This window comes from Nicotiana attenuata, unplaced genomic scaffold, assembly GCF_001879085.1.
Source record: "Nicotiana attenuata strain UT unplaced genomic scaffold, NIATTr2, whole genome shotgun sequence".
In the NCBI taxonomy this organism is placed as follows: domain Eukaryota; kingdom Viridiplantae; phylum Streptophyta; class Magnoliopsida; order Solanales; family Solanaceae; genus Nicotiana; species Nicotiana attenuata.
In genome coordinates, this window is record NW_017670383.1 from 446530 (window position 1) to 464865 (window position 18336).

Sequence of the window (18336 nt, forward strand, 5' to 3'; positions counted from 1 at the left end):
GCTCAGGGGCCCCAAAGCAAGGCTCACAAGAGAGGGGAAGAACTTAAATTCTAAGAATGAGTGCAAGTGCAATAGGGAGGGGGAAGAATGCCAAGGCAGGCTGGTGGTCATACCTAACCATGAGGTAGGCTGGCACACCCCTGACCAAGCCTGTTCAGCCAGCAAATAAGAGCACAGACCTATTGAAGGTCAGACTATGGTCTAGACAGTGATTAGGACACTGCCAGACCAAGGTCTTAAGCTCAAGATACATATAAAGGGGAAAGGGGAATGGGAATTGAAAGAGTTTAGGACTCAGGGAGTCCAGTCCATATACATGAACAACAATGTCAAGTGTTGTCATGTTTCTGAACTATAACTGAACATACAAAAGGGATTGGGGGATAGGGATTCATGTAGGAGCATAGCAAAGAGACAAACCAACTTGCAAAATTTATATTATGGAAGTAGTAAACCCAATAAGGAATGAACTGGAGAATAAACACATAGGGGAGTGGCAGAAATTAAACAAAGGTAACATACCAGTAGCAGAAGAAGCAAGCAAAGAGAAGCAGGATACTTTCAAACCAAGCCACAATCAAAAGAACTTTAAGCTTATGAGTACAGAGAACTCGAATATTTTTTAAAGAAAATCTGAGTGTATTTTGAGAGAAGAAGTGATGACTTTTTCATGTTTCAACTCCCTTGAAAGGGAAGAAGTACAGGTATTTATAGTTTTGAAAACGAGTAGAAAACAAGGTAACAAATACAGTTTCAACACAAACATGGAAATAATCACAGTCAAAATCAATTAACACCGGTTTTCCCTTTAATCAAGGGATTACTGCTCAACGGGCACATAACAGGATTAATATAAGGAAAGAAAATCAATTTGTAAGCAGAATGATTGTTGCCATAAAAGGAGCGGTAAAACCATATAGTAGGGGATTAAGTCTAAATACAAGAGTGTACTTATTTTGGAAAGGATCTGGTAATGCAAAACAAAGAAGGAGAATCAATTAACCCTTAACGGGCGAGTTAATAATCAGAACTGCACAAGGAAAAATTTTGAAAATCAATCACGAATTTGAAAATCAATCAGAGAAGGGACTCAGTATATAAATGAGGTGCACAAGTAATAGACATGTGAGGCCAAGCTATGGCAAGGAGAGGTAGCATACAGTAATAGCATGATAGTCATGTAGATCAAATTTTGTTATCTTAGTAAGAGAGAAAAGATCAGAAGCATGCAAAAGGTTAGGTGAAAACCTTTCTGAAAACATAATCGTGTTTGACAGATAGTAAGAAAGCAGAATCAAAAGAATCACTCAAAGAGATGCTAAAACCTTCAAATAAAGTAGAACAATTTTAAATAGGAGAATCGCACAAGTAAACTTCAGGAACTTGAGTAAACCCCGAAGAAACTAGGGTTTTTCAAAATCAATCGAGTTTAGAGGCGATAAACAAGTAAAACAAACAAACAGTCTCAGAAGCTCGAATAAACCCCCAAAATTAGGGTTTTCGACACTAATCAGGTGCAAACAAAGTAAATCAAACAGATAGACTCAGAAACTCAAACAAATCTCCAAAAATTAGGTTTTCAACACCAATCAAACTTAGAGATGATAAACAAATGAATCGAACAAAATATTAACAAACAGACTCAGAAACCCTAGTTTGAAATCAAAAGATTTTAAAAAGGAAAATCGGGGAAAACGTTTAAAACATCACATATAGCACAGATCGAGCACAGATCCGAACAAATAAATGAAAAAGAACCTCGAATAGGCTAGGGTTTCTGAGAACCCTAGAAACGAGAAAGGCTTGGAAGAGACAAGATCAGATCCGGAGTCGATAAGGCCGGAATCAGGCTCTGGAGGCTAAGACACGCCAGAGCAAGGCCGGAGATGGCTGGACACTTCGAATCGATGAAGGTCTGAGCGAGGACCTTCGAGGTCTAGCCTCGAACCTTCAGGTATCAAGCACGTGAGAGCAGTAGGGGGTGAGAATAGGTCGTCCATGGTTAGAACATCCATAGATTGCGGTGGATTTGGGGTTGTAGGTGGCAGATAACGATTAGGGTTTCGAGAGAGCTCGAGAGCGTTTGAGAGAAGAGAGGAGTTAGAGGCGGCGCTTCTGAAAGAATGGGGTAGGGTTTAGGGGTCGTTTGGAATTAAAAAGGAAAGAAGAGATTTGGGTCGTTGATCAAAATGATCAATGGCTCAGATTTTAAAAAGAAAACAGGCGGGTTTGGGTGATTGGTCGGGTTTAAATTAATTTGGGGATTGGGATTGGGTTTAATTGGGGTGCAAATTGGGCTGTAATTGAAATGAAATTGAGGCCAGATTTTAAATAGCCACTTTTCCGCTGTTTTATTTTATAAAAATAGCAATGTTGGTTTTAAAAATAAATTAAAAATACCGAGTAAACAAATATTACATAAATATTAACTTAAAAATATTGGAACTAATTTTGTAATTATATAATGCTATTAATCACAAAACAAGCTATAATTGCAATTATATGCAATTTAGCTTTAAAAATACCAAATAAATTTGTAAAAATATACAAAAATTACCTTAATTATATTGTGGTGCAAATGTGAGAATAAAAATGAATTATTCGCCAAAATGATAATTTTGGGAATAATTATTGGATTTTGTTGTATTAAAATAGGCAATGAATTGGTTTAAAAATCATTAAAAATGCCAGAACTCTTGGGTGTGCTTATATATGCACATATATGATATTTTGGAAGTATTTTGAGTATAAAATTACTAGGAAAAAATTGGGTATCAACAACTGCCCCTCTTTACCCGGGAAGGATGGAAGAGTTGTCGAGTAATGATATGATGGCCAATTTTGACCGGAAGCGGCGATTTGAAAAGAATTTGACCGAGCTCTGGTTTTTGAGCTGCCTACATATCCCTGGTTTTACAGGAATCAGGCCGTATGTAGTTCAGGAACCATTGACGGAACATGCCGATGGAGATTCGAAAGAGACAGACACGATGTTTAGGTGGCAAGAGGTATTTGGAGTCTGATTGGCTGCGGGAACCGGAGCGGGATCGCTCCTGCTGAGGCGGCTGTTGCTAGCCGATGTACCTGCAAGTGAGCAACACGGGCGTATATTGTGCATAAACTTAAACGTGATACAAGTTCCCGTTGGACCATGAATGTTGTCTTCGGACGGTTAGGATGACGTCCTCAGACCATGATGTCCTGGGCCATGAAGCGCAAAATGAAGGATTCGCAGGCTATGAAATGATGTTCTCGGGCTATGATAATGGTGCCTCCGAACCATGATGCCTTTGAATAATGCAATGTAGGATATAAAGTGGGGTCCTCGGGCCATGGCATGGTGTTCTCGGGCTATGAAGATGATGCCTTCGAACAATGACGCCCTCAGACAGTTTGGCTGTGTTTTAGCCATGAAATGCAAGATTTGGCGGTATTTCAGCCCATGAAATGCAAGATTTGGCGGTTTTTTAGCCGGTGCAAAAAAATGTAAATGGCGATATTTCAGCCGACAGAAATTTAAATAAAACAGCGATGTTTCAGCTGATGTAAAAAATGTAAATGGCGATATTTCAGCCGACATAAGTTAAAAAATAAGCAGGCGATGTTTCAACCTATGTAGCAAAATGTAAATGGCGATATCTCAGCCGATAAAAAATTTAAATGAAGCAGCGACGTTTTAGTTGATGTAGAAACATAAATGGCGTTATTTCAGCCGATACCGAAAATTAAATAAAGTTGGCAATACTTCAACCGATAAAGAACGGTGATTATAAATGGCGACGTTTCAGCCGATAGGGATTTAAACAAACATTGGCGGTGTTTTAGCCATGCAAGATTTGTATGAAGATGGCGGTATTTCAGCCGATGCAAATAGAGGTGGCGATATTTCAGCCATGCAGATGGAGACACCGCTTAGTCTCGAAAGGTATAAAGGTAGCCTTATGCAATGCAAGAAAATGCAGGATGGAGACAGTGCTTAGTCTCGAAAGGCAAAAAGGTAGCCTTATGCAGTGCAGATAATGCAGATGGAGACAGTGCTTAGTCTCGAAAGGCAGAAAGGTAGCCTTATGCAATGCAGATAATGCAGATGAAGACAGTGCTTAGTCTCGAAAGGCAGAAAGGTAGCCTTATGTAATGCGAATAATGCAGATGGAGACAGTACTTAGTCTCGAAACGCAGAAAGGTAGCCTTATGCAATGCAAGAAAATGCAGGATGGAGACAGTGCTTAGTCTCGAAAGGCAGAAAGGTAGCCTTATGCAATGCAGATAGATGGAGACAGTGCTTAGTCTCGAAAGGCAGAAAGGTAGCCTTATGCAATGCGAGAATGTAAAAAGACGAGTAGTAGTGAGACTTCTTAGCTGATAGCTGATATCGTGACTGCTGGGGAGGTTGTGTATGGATAGCAATTACGAACAAGTGATGATTCTGAGAGGTTGCATTCTTGAGTAAGTATGCGTGCATAAATATACCTGACGATATTGTTAGTCTGGTGCCTGCATCCAAAGAAAAATCGTGAGTTTTGTAAGGGGGAAAGGCTAGTTCGTTTTCCCCTGGCTTTCGGTGTTGCGTATCATTGGGGTAGCGTTGCTAAACAGCAGCAATTCAAACAATAGTTATGCATGATTTAGTAAATATAACGTAAGTAGAAAATAGTTCTCTTTAGATGAACCAACGACTGCGACGTGGTTCAAGACATTGCAGCCTTTCTTGCTCCGGAATTTTGAGGGTCCTCCTCAAAATTCTGCCCCAGTTTACTTGGCTGGCGCTTCTGACGGCTGCGCTAAACGGATAAAAAAAATCAACTTCGGAATTTTGAGGGTCCTCCTCAAAATTCTGCCCCAGTTTACTGAGGTGACATTCCTGGCGATGAATGGATGAAAACTAACTTCGGAATTTTGAGGGTCCTCCTNGGGTTACTACCATCGCCATGATAATCACCTCCTGGTGATTCCATTCGAATTTCACTGCCTGATGCAGGTCGATGCTACGGCTCCAGCGGCGTGGATCCAGGGCCATCCTAACAGCAAGTTGTAGGATGCCGGGACGTCTATCACTTGAAAGTCGACGTTGAACCATGTTGGCCCCATTTGCAAGCATAGGCTGATTTCTCCAATAGTATCCCTTTGGGACCCATTGAAGGCCTTGACATTGATAGCCCCATCTTTGATTTCGTGCAGGCTTTTTCCCAAGGTTCTGAGAGTTATCAGCGGACAGATGTTGAGGCTGGATCCTCCATCGATCAGGACTCTAGTGATGAAATAATCCTCGCATTGCACGGTGAAGTGCAGTGCCTTGTTGTGGCTCAGTCCTTCCGGTGGTAGCTCATCTTCGTGGAAGGTGATTTTATGGCTTTCCAGCACTTGTCCTACCATATTTGCCATTTTGCCTCCAGTTATGTTGCTGGGCACATAAGCTTCGCTCAGTATCTTCATTAAGGCATTCTTGTGAGCGTCAGAGCTCTGTAGAAGAGCTAGGATGGAGATCTGTGCTGGTGTTTTGTTTAATTGCTCAACGACCGAGTACTCCTTAGCTTGTATTTTCCTCCAAAGATCGTCGGGCCCAGTTTCAATAGGCCGTCCCGAGGCTTGTTTACTGGACTCAGCTAAGTGTTCTGGGGTATAAATCCTCCCTGTTCTGGTCATTCCTTGTGCAGCAATTGTTTCTCCTATCTTGGTCTTTCCTTTCCTCCTAGCTTCGGCAGTGTAATCCCATGGTATGGCATTTGAGTGGAATGGTGTTATGTCTGACACTGCCACAGGAATAGGTACCCTTGGGGGTAACACACCAACTTCAAAGGGTGCATGTGCTTTTGGAACTCCAAATTCAACCTCAATTGGCCCAGGCGCCTTTGCAGAAGGAGGCGCTTCAAATTCGAGAGGTATAGACATGTTTACTTCATCGTTCCTGGAGGGCTGATTCTGCACAACAATTGGGCTAAGTGTAACCGCTGGTTTCTTTGGTTCATCACCTTCAGCAATCAAACATATCGACCCTTTGGGTCCCAATCATCTTCGATCTCGATCATGTGAATGTTCCCGCCTTTGTGGTCAGGCAGAGGGTTGTTGCGAACATTAGGATCAGGCTCCTTTGCTACGATGACCTTATTGTTGATCAAGGTTGGAATCTTGTCCTTCAATGAGCGGCACTCGTCGATGGTGTGTCCCTTCATGCCGGAATGGTACGCACAGGTCTTATTAGGGTTAACCCACTGGGAAGGATTCTCTGGAGTTATGGCTGGGATAGGGGTGATGTAACCAGCAGTTTTAAGTCTCGTGTACAGCTGATCAATTGGTTCAGCGATGGCTGTGTATTGTCTGGGAGGTCTGCGGTCGAAATTTGGCCTCAGTCTGGGGAAATTTTGGCGGGTGGGAGGTGATTGGTAATGAGAGGGTTGAGCATTATAAGCTTGGTAGACAGGTGCTGGTTGAGAGTATCTGGGTGAGGTGGGTTGATATGTGAGAGGTGGAGATGATTGGTAGACGGGAGGTGGATTTGGATAGGAGGGTGCAGGTGCTTGGTAAGGCTGATATGTAAGTGGAGGTGATGGGTAGGTGTGGTATTTTAGTGGTGATTTGGCTCCCTGTGCGACCATTACGGCACTCACATCTTTCTTCTTGGACGTGCCACCAGACTGTAAAGCCTTATTGGTGGCCTATAATGCTTCAAGATTAGTAACCATACCATTCTTAATGCCTTCTTCGATTCTTTCTCCCAGTTTGATGATATCGGAGAACTTCTGACCCTCGATTAGCATCAACCTCTCGTAATATTGGGGATCTTGAGCCCGGACCAAGAACCTGTTCATCTGTTCTTCTTCTAGGGCCGGCCTGACCTTTGCAGCTTCTGACCTTCAACGGGTAGCATACTCGCGGAATGTTTCGGTAGATTTCTTCTTCAAATTCTGGATGTAGAATATATCCGGTGCATTCTCTGTATTGAATCGGAATCTATCCATGAAATCCGAGGCCATGCCTACCCAGCATTTCCATTTTTTGGGGTCCTGGCTGATGTACCAGGATAAAGCATCCCCCTTCAGACTTCTCATGAAGAGCTTCATACGGATCTTCTCATCCTTTCCGACTCCGACCAGCTTATCGCAATATGTCCTCAGGTGGACCCTGGGATCTCCTGTTCCATCGAACATTTCAAACTTGGGAGGTTTGTACCCCTCCGGAAGTTCAACATCTGGCTGAATGCAGAGGTCTTCATAATTTAACCCCTCGATACCTTTGTTACCTTCGACGCCTTGAACTCGGCTGGTCAATTTCTTGAGTTCTGCTGCTAAGTTCCTGATAAGGGAGTCTTTGTCATCAGACTCAGGTGCACTTGAGATTGGTTGAGTATAATGGGGTACAGTATCCACGTAAATAGGAGTGTTGTGGAGATGGTCATTTGTGGTGTTCAGTGGCTCAGGAATGAGTAGTGGAGTGTTGTTCAGAGTGTGGCATGCGTTGCAGTGTTGGGTATGAGTGGGTTGTATCTGTGGTTGTGGGGTGTTTTGTGGAGGTGCGGGATTCTGGGTGTTGACATCAGGAGCGGTGCGAGAAAATGACAGGTTCGCCAAGTTCTGAACCTGCTCCAGTTCTTCTTGGAACTTTAATAATTTTTGCTAAAGTTGGGTAGCAGTTTCCTTAGCAACCGGGGTACCCAGAGGAACCTCAATTTCCTTTCTGGCTCTCGGATCTCCCATTCTACCTTTGTTCTTGTTCCGGATAGGACTCGGAGGAGGAGGAGGAGGTGGAGGGACCTTGGATTTGGGGAGTATGATGATGATGCCAGAATGCACGAACTAACCTTTGGGGAGGGGAATAGAAAATAAAAGAAAAACAAAAGGTAACAAGTTAGTGCAGGTTATGAGGAAAAAATATTGCAGTATTTAAACACATTGTGCAAGAATATAAATCGCGTCCTAACTTTGGTGCCTCGTTGTGCCTGAGGTAGGCCTAGCGTCAAATAGTTTTGGAGAACTTATAATGCTAAATGCCTCATTTTATTGATAAAAATAAGACGAATCCCAAAACGACGCTAAAATTGCATAAAGTAAAATGTCACTAATGGCCATTGGCCTTATTACATTTTAAAGCGAAAAAGAAAAGAGATCCTAACTACTTGGTCCCAGAAGGACCTTTCCCAGGTTGAATGCTCTCGTTGATCAAATCCTCCAGCTCGCATAGGTTCACCAGTAAAAATGCCTTTGCCAGGCGTTCTCCTTCGTTTCCCTCAGCGTTCTGGCAATCAGTGACTCTTTTCCTCACTTTTCCTTCCAACTCCAGCAGATTGTATTCCAGATATTCCAGCTTCTCACTAGCCTTGGCGACCCTCTCTTTCCCTTCATTGATTTGGTCACTTGATGGGAGATTCCTCCACTAAGTTAGCAAGAGTGAGGGTATACTGACCATACCGAAGTCGGGGACCTTGTTTTCCATTTTCTGCAAAACAAAAGAGTTAAGACCATACCCCCCATCGGACTCGATTATTTAAACCAATAATTAGAATAAAAGCATTTAGTTCTCCAAATAAATGCACAGAATATGGTGTTGTCCGTTTGGGTTCGAAGGAAACCCAGTGGACTTTGGACAACGCTATCTTAAGGAGTCATTATGTGGACAACATAACCAACTCGGCTAGGTTTGACCATGATGCATGTACAGTTTAAACGGAGTAAGGTTTCTATTAGGGTATTAGACAGGTACCCTTGAGCAGACAACTCAAGAGGGAAAGGCACGGAACCGTCGACTGCACCGCTGATCGGCTGGTTTTACCGCAAATACGCCTTTGCCAAATTTAAGGGGTGATATTATTGGAAGAGCGCAACAACTCATTATAAGCGTTGCTATGGTATTTGTTTGGCACGAGTGGAATATGATGTTGAAGATGCAGTTTACAAGAATGAAACAAATTGACATGTATTTTCACGTTCATACAATAAATGTTTATAATAATTGCTCAAAAATTACAACGGTATTGATGGAAAGCGGTAAATGAAAGTAATTAAAGAAAAAGAAACAAAAGAAACAAGTCAGTTTCGAATAAAGGTATTAAACAAAAGCAATAAAAGAAAATAATAAAGTCACATATAACATGAAATGGTAAAGGCCTAAAGAGTCCCCAGCAGAGTCACCATGCTGTCAACGCCCCCTTTTTCCCAAGAAATCGGGTTTACAATATTTTTTGGAAAAGACAACTCTATTCCCGTTTGGGAATTGGGTTTTGGAATTGAAGAGTCGCCACCTAATGATTATAGTGCATTAGGACACTTTAAAAGAATTTGAGATGAAGAACCAGAGTTTGGGTAAGGGCTAGAAATTATCTCGAGGGGAAGGTGTTAGGCACCCCTCAAGATCCACTAATGTGGTTCCCGGCCATGTTACAATTGTGACTTTAAGTGCAAACAACAAGTAAACAAGCAAGAATTACAAATACGAGGGGGTTTTCATATAATAGTTGCAATCAATTTGAAATTAAATGAAGTTAAAGAGGCTGAAATTTGAGAAGAAAGTAGTTTTAAAATTCAGAATAAACGAGTGAAAAGAGGGAGAAATTTTACATGATTGTTGGAAGTAGCAGTTAAAGAAGCTGAAATTTGAGAAAAAGCAGTTTTCGAAATAAACAAGTAAAAAGATAAAGGGGAGAGGGGGTCCTATGTTTATAAATAATATGGATCACCCCACACAACACCCGGTAACCGTTTATACATGTGGTGTTATCGCGTGGTCATCATATCCAAATCTACCCTTCCCACCCCATTAAGGTATTAAAGCGCGAAATGTCTCGTTACTTATTGCATGCTAGTACCCGTCCCAATCCTATTAGTCCCGGAGGCATTTGGACTACTAGTCCTAAACGGAGAGGGGTTTGGGGCCTTTTGGAGAGTTTTCAAAGGACAAAATACTAAGGCGTCAATCAAAACACATAAAGCAAGTAAATGGGAAAGTAAATAAGCAAGTAGGGCTCACATAAGCCTCCTAAAATCAGATAAAGCCATAGAGTTTAGCATGTCTTGCACGTACTGGTTTGGTCTTAAATTAAATTAAAGCGATAAGCGGACTGGTTCAACACATATTTTGGACAGGAAGTCTACATTAGGCTTACTCGAATGCAGTTGTCTAAGACTGATCCAGTTGATTAGTTAACCTTTTTTGTCTATGTGTTGGATAGAACTACTGATTTTAAAACACAAGCTGATTTTAAAAGAAAATTTCAGAGTAACAAAAAGTTTCAGGAAAGGGTACGTGGTTTAACAACTAAAAGAGTTCCAGAATGCAGATCGGTTGGGAAATGTTTCCCAGAGTTCATGCGAGTAGGTCTAGAAAGAAAAGTCGTTTGTTTTAGTAAAATCAACACTGTTTTGAATAAGTGAGACAATTTTTGGTTTCGAAATCCCTATAGGCATCCTTTCTATACGTGATACCTTTTTAAAATACTAATGGAATCCTTGTAAATCAAGATATCTACATATGCCATTTTATTATTAAACCTATCTGTTTGCCTAATGATGCTATTATATGCAGAGATGCAAACCCCTATAGGCATGGTATCTACATGCGTAGTTGCAGAATTCAGAAGTTAAATCCTATAGACATGCTTTCTACGTATGAAATTGCACAAATTAGAGACAAAATCCTATAGGCATATTTTCTACCCTTTGTGCATAAAAGTAACCCCTCCCTTTTTCACTAAATCCCCATGAGTTTATACAAATCATTACAGACCAGTAGAACAAGACTGAAATTAAAAGTACATCAGAAATTATCAGCTGCATCCGAGGGACCAAATTCAAACTTAGTGTCTAATAATATGAGATTGAGCCACTTCCGAGATCAAGATTTCCAAAGCCTTCTCTTATCTAAGGTGTTTCAGAGATCCAAGGAGTTTCAGGAACCCCAGGCAGTGCTTACACCCAAGATATTAATCAGAATGAGTTATAGTGCAGTGTGGAAGAGCCAACCCTCAGGTGTCCAAGTTCAGAGGGAGCTCAGGGGTCCCAAAGCAAGGCTCACAAGAGAGGGGCAGAACTTAAATTCTAAGAATGAGTGCAAGTGCAATAGAGGGGGGGGAGAATGCCAAGGCAAGCTGGTGGTCATACCTAACCATGAGGTAGGCTGGCACACCCCTAACCAAGCCTGTTCAGCCAGCAAATAAGAGCACAGACCTATTGAAGGTCAGACTATGGTCTAGACAGTGATTATGACACTGCCAGACCAAGGTCTTAAGCTCAAGATACATATAAAGGGGAAAGGGGAATGGGAATTGAAAGAGTTTAGGACTCAGGGAGTCCAATCCATATAGATGAACAACAATGTCAAGTGTTGTCATGTTTCTGAACCATAACTCAACATACAAAAGGGATTGGGGGATAGGGATTCATGTAGGAGCATAGCAAAGAGATAAACCAACTTGCAAAATTTACATTATGGAAGCAGTAAACCCAATAAAGAATGAACTGGAGAATAAACACATAGGGGAGTGGCAGAAATTAAACAAAGGTAACATACCAGTTGCAGAAGAAGCAAGCAAAGAGAAGCATGATACTTTCAAACCAAGCCACAATCAAAAGAACCTTAAGCTTATGAGTACAGAGAACTCGAATATTTTTTAAAGAAAATCTGAGTGTATTTTGAGAGAAGAAGTGATGACTTGTTCATGTTCCCACTCCCTTGAAAGGGAAGAAGTACATGTATTTATAGTTTTGAAAACGAGTAGAAAACAAGGTAACAAATACAGTTTCAACACAAACATGGAAATAATCACAGTCAAAATAAATTAACACAGGTTTTCCCTTTAATCAAGGGATTACTGCTCAACGGGCACTTAACAGGATTAATATAAGGAAAGAAAATCAATTTGTAAGCAGAATGATTGTTGCCATAAAAGGAGCGGTAAAACCATATAGTAGGGGATTAAGTCTAAATACATGAGTGTACTTATTTTGGAAAGGATCAGGTAAGGCCAAACAAAGAAGGAGAATCAATTTACCCTTAACGGGCGAGTAAAAAATCAGAACTGCACAAGGAAAAGTTTTGAAAATCAATCACGAATTTGAAAGGGACTCAGTATATAAATGAGGTGTACAAGTAATAGACATGTGAGGCCAAGCTATGGCAAGGAGAGGTAGCATACAGTAATAGCATGATAGTCATGTAGGTCAAATTTCGTTGGCTTAGTAAGAGAGAAAAGATCAGAAGCATGCAAAAGGTTAGGTGAAAACCTTTCTGAAAACATAATCGAGTTTGACAGATAGTAAGAAAGCAGAATCAAAAGAATCACACAAAGAGATGCTGAAACCTTCAAATAAAGTAGAACAATTTCAAATAGGAGAATTGCACAAGTAAACTTTAGGAACTTGAGTAAACCCCGAAGAAACTAGGGTTTTTCGAAATCAATCGAGTTTAGAGGCGATAAACAAGCAAAACAAACAAACAGTCTCAGAAGCTCGAATAAACTCCCAAAATTAGGGTTTTCGACACTAATCAGGTGCAAACAAAGTAAATCAAACAGATAGACTCAGAAACTCAAACAAATTTCCAAAAATTAGGTTTTCAACACCAATCAAACTTAGATATGATAAACAAATGAATTGAACAAAATATTAACAAACAGACTCAGAAACCCTAGTTTGAAATCAAAAGATTTTAAAAAGGAAAATCGGGGAAAACGTTTAAAACATCACATATAGCACAGATCGAGCACAGATCCGAACAAATAAACGAAAAAGAACCTCGAATAGGCTAGGGTGTCTGAGAACCCTAGAAACGAGAAAGGCTTGGAAGAGACAAGATCAGATCCGAAGTCGATAAGGTCGGAATCAGGCTCAGGAGGCTAAGACACGCCGGAGCAAGGCCGGAGATGGCTGGAAACTTTGAATCGATGAAGGTCTGAGCAAGGACCTTCGAGGTCTGGCCTCGAACCTTCAGGTATCAAGCACGTGAGAGCAGTAGGGGGTTAGAATAGGTCGTCCATGGTTAGAACACCCATAGATTCCGGTAGATTTGGGGTTGGAGGTGGCAGAGAGCGATTAGGGTTTCGAGAGAGCTCGAGAGCGTATGAGAGAAGAGAGGAGTTAGAGGCGGCGCTTCTGAAAGAATGGGGTAGGGTTTAGGGGTCGTTTGGAATTAAAAAGGAAAGAAGAGATCTGGGTCGTTGATCAAAATAATCAATGGCTCAGATTTTAAAAAGAAAACGGGCAGGTTTGGGCGATTGGATTAAGTAATCGGGTTTAAATTGATTTGGGGGTTGGGATTGGGTTGAATTGGGGTGCAAATTGGGCCGTAATTGAAATGAAATTGAGGCCAGATTTTAAATAGCCACTTTCCCCCCGTTTTATTTTATAAAAATAGCAATGATGGTTTTAAAAATAAATTAAAAATACTGAGTAAACAAATATTAACTTATAAATACTGGAACTAATTTTGTAATTATAAAATGCTATTAATCACAAAACAGGCTATAATTGCAATTATATGCAATTTAGATTTAAAAATACCAAATAAATTTGTAAAAATATGCAAAAATTACCTTAATTATATTTTGGTGCAAATGTGAGAATAAAATGAATTTTTCGCCAAAATGATAATTTTGGGAATAATTATTGGATTTTGTTGTATTAAAATAGGCAATGAATTGGTTTAAAAATCATTAAAAATGCCAGAACTCTTGGGTGTGCTTATATATGCACATATATGCTATTTTGGAAGTATTTTGAGTATAAAATTACTAGGGAAAAATTGGGTATCAACAAGGGTGTGTTCATAAAGTTTCCCCCTGCTAGCTGGTTCACTACACACCGATTGGTCGTGTTGATGCCACGGTAAAATGTTTGCTGGATCATTGCTTCGGTCATGTCATTGTTTGGACATTCTTTCACCATCGTCTGATACCTTTCCCAGATCTCATGAAATGGATCATTTGATTCCTGTTTGAATTCTAGGATCTCATCTCTCAATGTCGCCATATGCCCCGGCGAGAAAAACTTAGCTATAAACTTATCGGCCAACTCATCCCACGTAGTGATGGAATGGTTGGGAAGTCTTTTGAGCCAGTCCAAAGATTTCCCTCTAAGTGAAAGAGGGAACAATCTCAATCTCAATGCATCCTCCAACACATTTGTCTATTTTTGCTTCCCCAGCAAATATCCACAAAGCCCTTTAGATGTTTATATGCATCTTGATGGGGAGCGCCTGTGAAGTACCCTCTTTGCTCCAATAAAGTCAGCATAACATTTGTAATCTGGAAATTTCCCGCTCGGATCCGGGGTGGGACAATTGCACTTGCATAACCTTTATTTGGAAGCACCCGAGGAGAAACTCGTGGAGGAGCTGGGTGGGGGTCTGGAATGTTGTCATAGGCCTGGCGGCCTCTTCTTTGAGCTTGAGGTACTAGAGGCACCTCATCTTCACCATTATCATCTACCTCCTCCACCGGGAGAACATTTCCAATAGGAACATTGTTTGCCATGTTATACTTGAATCAAATAACTCATACAGGTTAGTAAAACAGAAGGAAAGAAAAACAAGACACAAAACTAGTCAGATAGATAGCCAAAATCGTTTAGCTCCCCGACAACGGCGCCAAAAAGTGATCTGCTCCAACCCTATACCATTATAAAATGGAAAAGAGTGGTCGATGCATCTTTTACCCGAAAGGTCGGGATCGATATCCACAAGGAGCTAATATTGGCTGGGAGTTGGGTTTCTATCCAATCTAGATATGTGCGTTGTTCTTAATTGCACTTCTAATCATGCTTTGTTTTGTTTCTATTCTACTTTTAATGCTACTGAATGCTTAAAATAATCTAAGTACAATATTTTTGCAGGGGTTTTCTCAATTCATAAAAAGCACTAGGGAAGTGACATACACCTAGGCGAGTATCTAAATTCTTTTGAAATGATTTTGTTTCTTTTTACGCACAATTGTGATGTTCGGGCTAGCTTACGCCCTCAACTAATTCCACGGCGGGGTCTAAAATTTAGGACAAACTTGTTATATTTTGGATCATTATATAACCTTTGCACATAGTTACTCACTCTATACCTCTCGGTAGTTTGAGTGACTTTGCCCTAATTGACTTTCTCAAGCCCAATTGGGTGTTCAAACAATGCAAGCAAAATTGGCTCAAGGCTGGTATTAATATCTCTAGGTTTAACCCTTTAATTGGGGCTATCAATATCTTGAATGCACCCCAATTCCATGTTAGCCTTAATTTTCTAGACTTAGTCTTTTTTTCTCAAGAAGACTCTAAGCCATAAAGACACCAATTAGTGTTTGCAACCACCAATTCAACAATTAAAGAAAAGCTAAATATCATTAACCTATAAACAATTAATCCCTAAAATTGAATACCTATTAAATACCCATACTAGGGTTGGGTCACAACCCTAGCTAATGGGTTTAGCTACTCATAATCAAGGTAGAAATCAAAGATGAAGATGAAATATAAGCCATAAAAGTTAATTACAAGAATAAAATCTAAGATTAATAGCTAAAGATGCTCTAAAATTACTCTAAGTAGTAAAATACGGCTGTTCACAAGCTCCTCAAAACAAAAGATGACCTAAAAATGTGAAAAACAACTACTTATACACAACTTAAAATTTTTGGACAAAAATACCCCTACGGAGGTTCTGCTGTCAGCGAAATAATAAGCGCCTCAGCGTATGGACTTCCGCGGCTGCACAAAACAAGCGCGGACCGCGGTTCTTCACATTAGTGCTTGGGTTTGAACTTAATCTCGCGGACAGCGTAAAAGATACCGGCTCAGCGTTAGAATTAACCGCGGCCGCACAATTTGGACGCGGACCGCGCTCCTCAGTTTGGCTCATTTTTGCTGGGTCTCTGAACCTTGATCGCCGCTCTCAGCGGAATTTGCACCGCGGCTCTGTCAGGTATTCCGCGGCCGCACTTGTTCATCGCACCCAGCAGTCTCTGTTGCTCTCAAAACACCCTATCTTAACCTCAATTTCGCGGACCGCGTAATTGAGGCCGCTTGAGCGGTGGATCTTCCGCGGCCGCCCTTTTCCTTCGCGGTCTGCGCTTTTATCTCAACTTGAACTTGTGCAATTTTACTCCTTCTTGAGTTGATTATGGCTTTCTTGCCTCATTTTGATCAAACCCTGTAGACAAGCACAACAAATCAATTTTCGGGAATACTTTTACACATTTTTGATCCAAAACCTAAGCAAAAGAGAGCATCAGATAGGCTAAAATCATTTCACACATACATCGCAATTCAAACCCAACAAGCACAACCCGAATATGACTGAATATGAAAAGCGGAACACATGAGAGTACCGTCAAACAAGCCAAATAGTCACAACTCCCCACTGATACCATACTGCGGATCCAATCCTCAAGGAAGAAGCAAGACACACGCAACAACCACACCAAATCTTACCTTAATATGACCTCACCACAATGCATAGCCCGAAACTCACACACCCATTCACAAGGAACACTAGGTCTCTATCCTCAATTCAGAATCACGAGTAAGGTAAGCGTCTCAGCAACTAAACCACTCTACTAACTCAACCTCGTAGAACTAAAATCACAACACATAATAACTTCCCATACCTGTAGAGCACCCAAACCACAAGTCTGGCCAAACCATCCAGAGATCACATCAAATCCTACCATATTAACTAACAGAAAGTCCACCCAAGCCTCATGACCCTCAATAGCAACCAAACAAGGACGATAGACGCGGACTATAACAATAGAATTGTCAAACTAGCGTGAACACTTGAACATAGTATAAAAATTACAAAACACAACCATATCTGAAGCAAGGTAGGATGAATCTTACCAATAAATGGGACCGGATCGAAGTAAAACAAATGCATCTCTATACTCATCTGAAACCATACCTGTAAGGACATCATCTGGTGAATCGACCTCTGCCCAACCAGAAAGAGTGTAACAATGGGCTAGGCCTCCCCCTCTAGGGCGGCCTCTATCCGCCTGACCTCCACCCTTAGCTAGCGGTGTAGGTATAGCAGCATCTGGAGTAGAACTCATAGCCTGAATACCCTGCTGTGAGACATCTATCCGGAGTGTAGCACAATCTCTCACCATGTGGCTGGTATCTCCACACTCAAAGCAACCTCTACGCTGACGTGGCTGTGGAAGCTGACCGATACGGGTACTTTAGGACCTATGGATATCTGAAATACTGCGTGAAGCCTGAAGTACAAACTGAACTAGCTAACCCACAAAACCTCTACCATGATGTACCTTGCCTCCAAAATAGGGATTAGTAGATCCTCCCGGTCCACGAGGCCTCTTAGCCTCCCGCCCCCTCTCTCCTGGCCCCGCATGCCCGATAAACTACGAGCAATCTCTACTACCTGCTAAAGTGGAACAACCATATCTAACTTCTGAGCCATACTGATTCCAATACCATAACTGAGCCCCTCAATGAACCTGCAGACTCACTCTCTAAATATAAAAACCAAAGCAGGTGCATGCCTGGACAAATCATAGAATCTAACAGCATACTTCGACACTAAAATAGTACTCTGGCGCAGTTGCTCGAACTCCGTGCGCCATTCACCCTGAAGGGTCTGGGGAACAAACTCTCTCAAGAACATCTCTGAAAACTAAGTCCATAAAAGTTAAGCTGCATCGTCTGGGCTACCCTCCTCGTAAGCCCACTACCGCTGATACGCTGCTCTCGATAGCTGGAAAGTAGTAAAAGGAAACCCAATCGTCTCCATAATACCTATGGTGCAGAGAATACGATGACACGTCTCTAGAAAACCGTGTGCATCCTCTGAAGCTAAGCCACTGAAAGTAGGTGGACGGTACTTCTTGAATATCTCAAGTCTCAGTTTCTCCTCCTCAAATGCCCCTGGTCTAACCTCAGGCTAAACCGGAATAAAAGGCTATGCTGGCATGACACCCAAAAGCTGACCAATGTGGACTCGCTGCTTCGGAGTACGGGCGGCGATAGTCTAAGCTCCTCCCCGGGTCGTGAAGTAGTTGGTGCAACCAGAATCAATCCGCCTGAGCCAATGTACCAAACATGCTCAAGAACTATGCTGAAGTCTCCTAATGCCCTGGGTAGCAACAGGCGCCTTCGGTTCGTGTCCCCCAATCGGAGCAACTGGTGGCTCCTCAGCTGCTACTCTGGTTGGTGCTCGAGCTATAGCACATGCTCCTCCTCGGCCTCTACCCTGACCCCTAGCCACACCGGTTCTGGGGGAAGCATCATCATTAGCTACAGCTCGTGCTCTTATCATCTATGAGGGAATAGAATAGCAAAAGCCCAAACTCTAAAATCAATAAACTCGCACGATAGGAATGAAAGAAGTGAAATTTTCCTAATAGTTCTATAGCCTCTC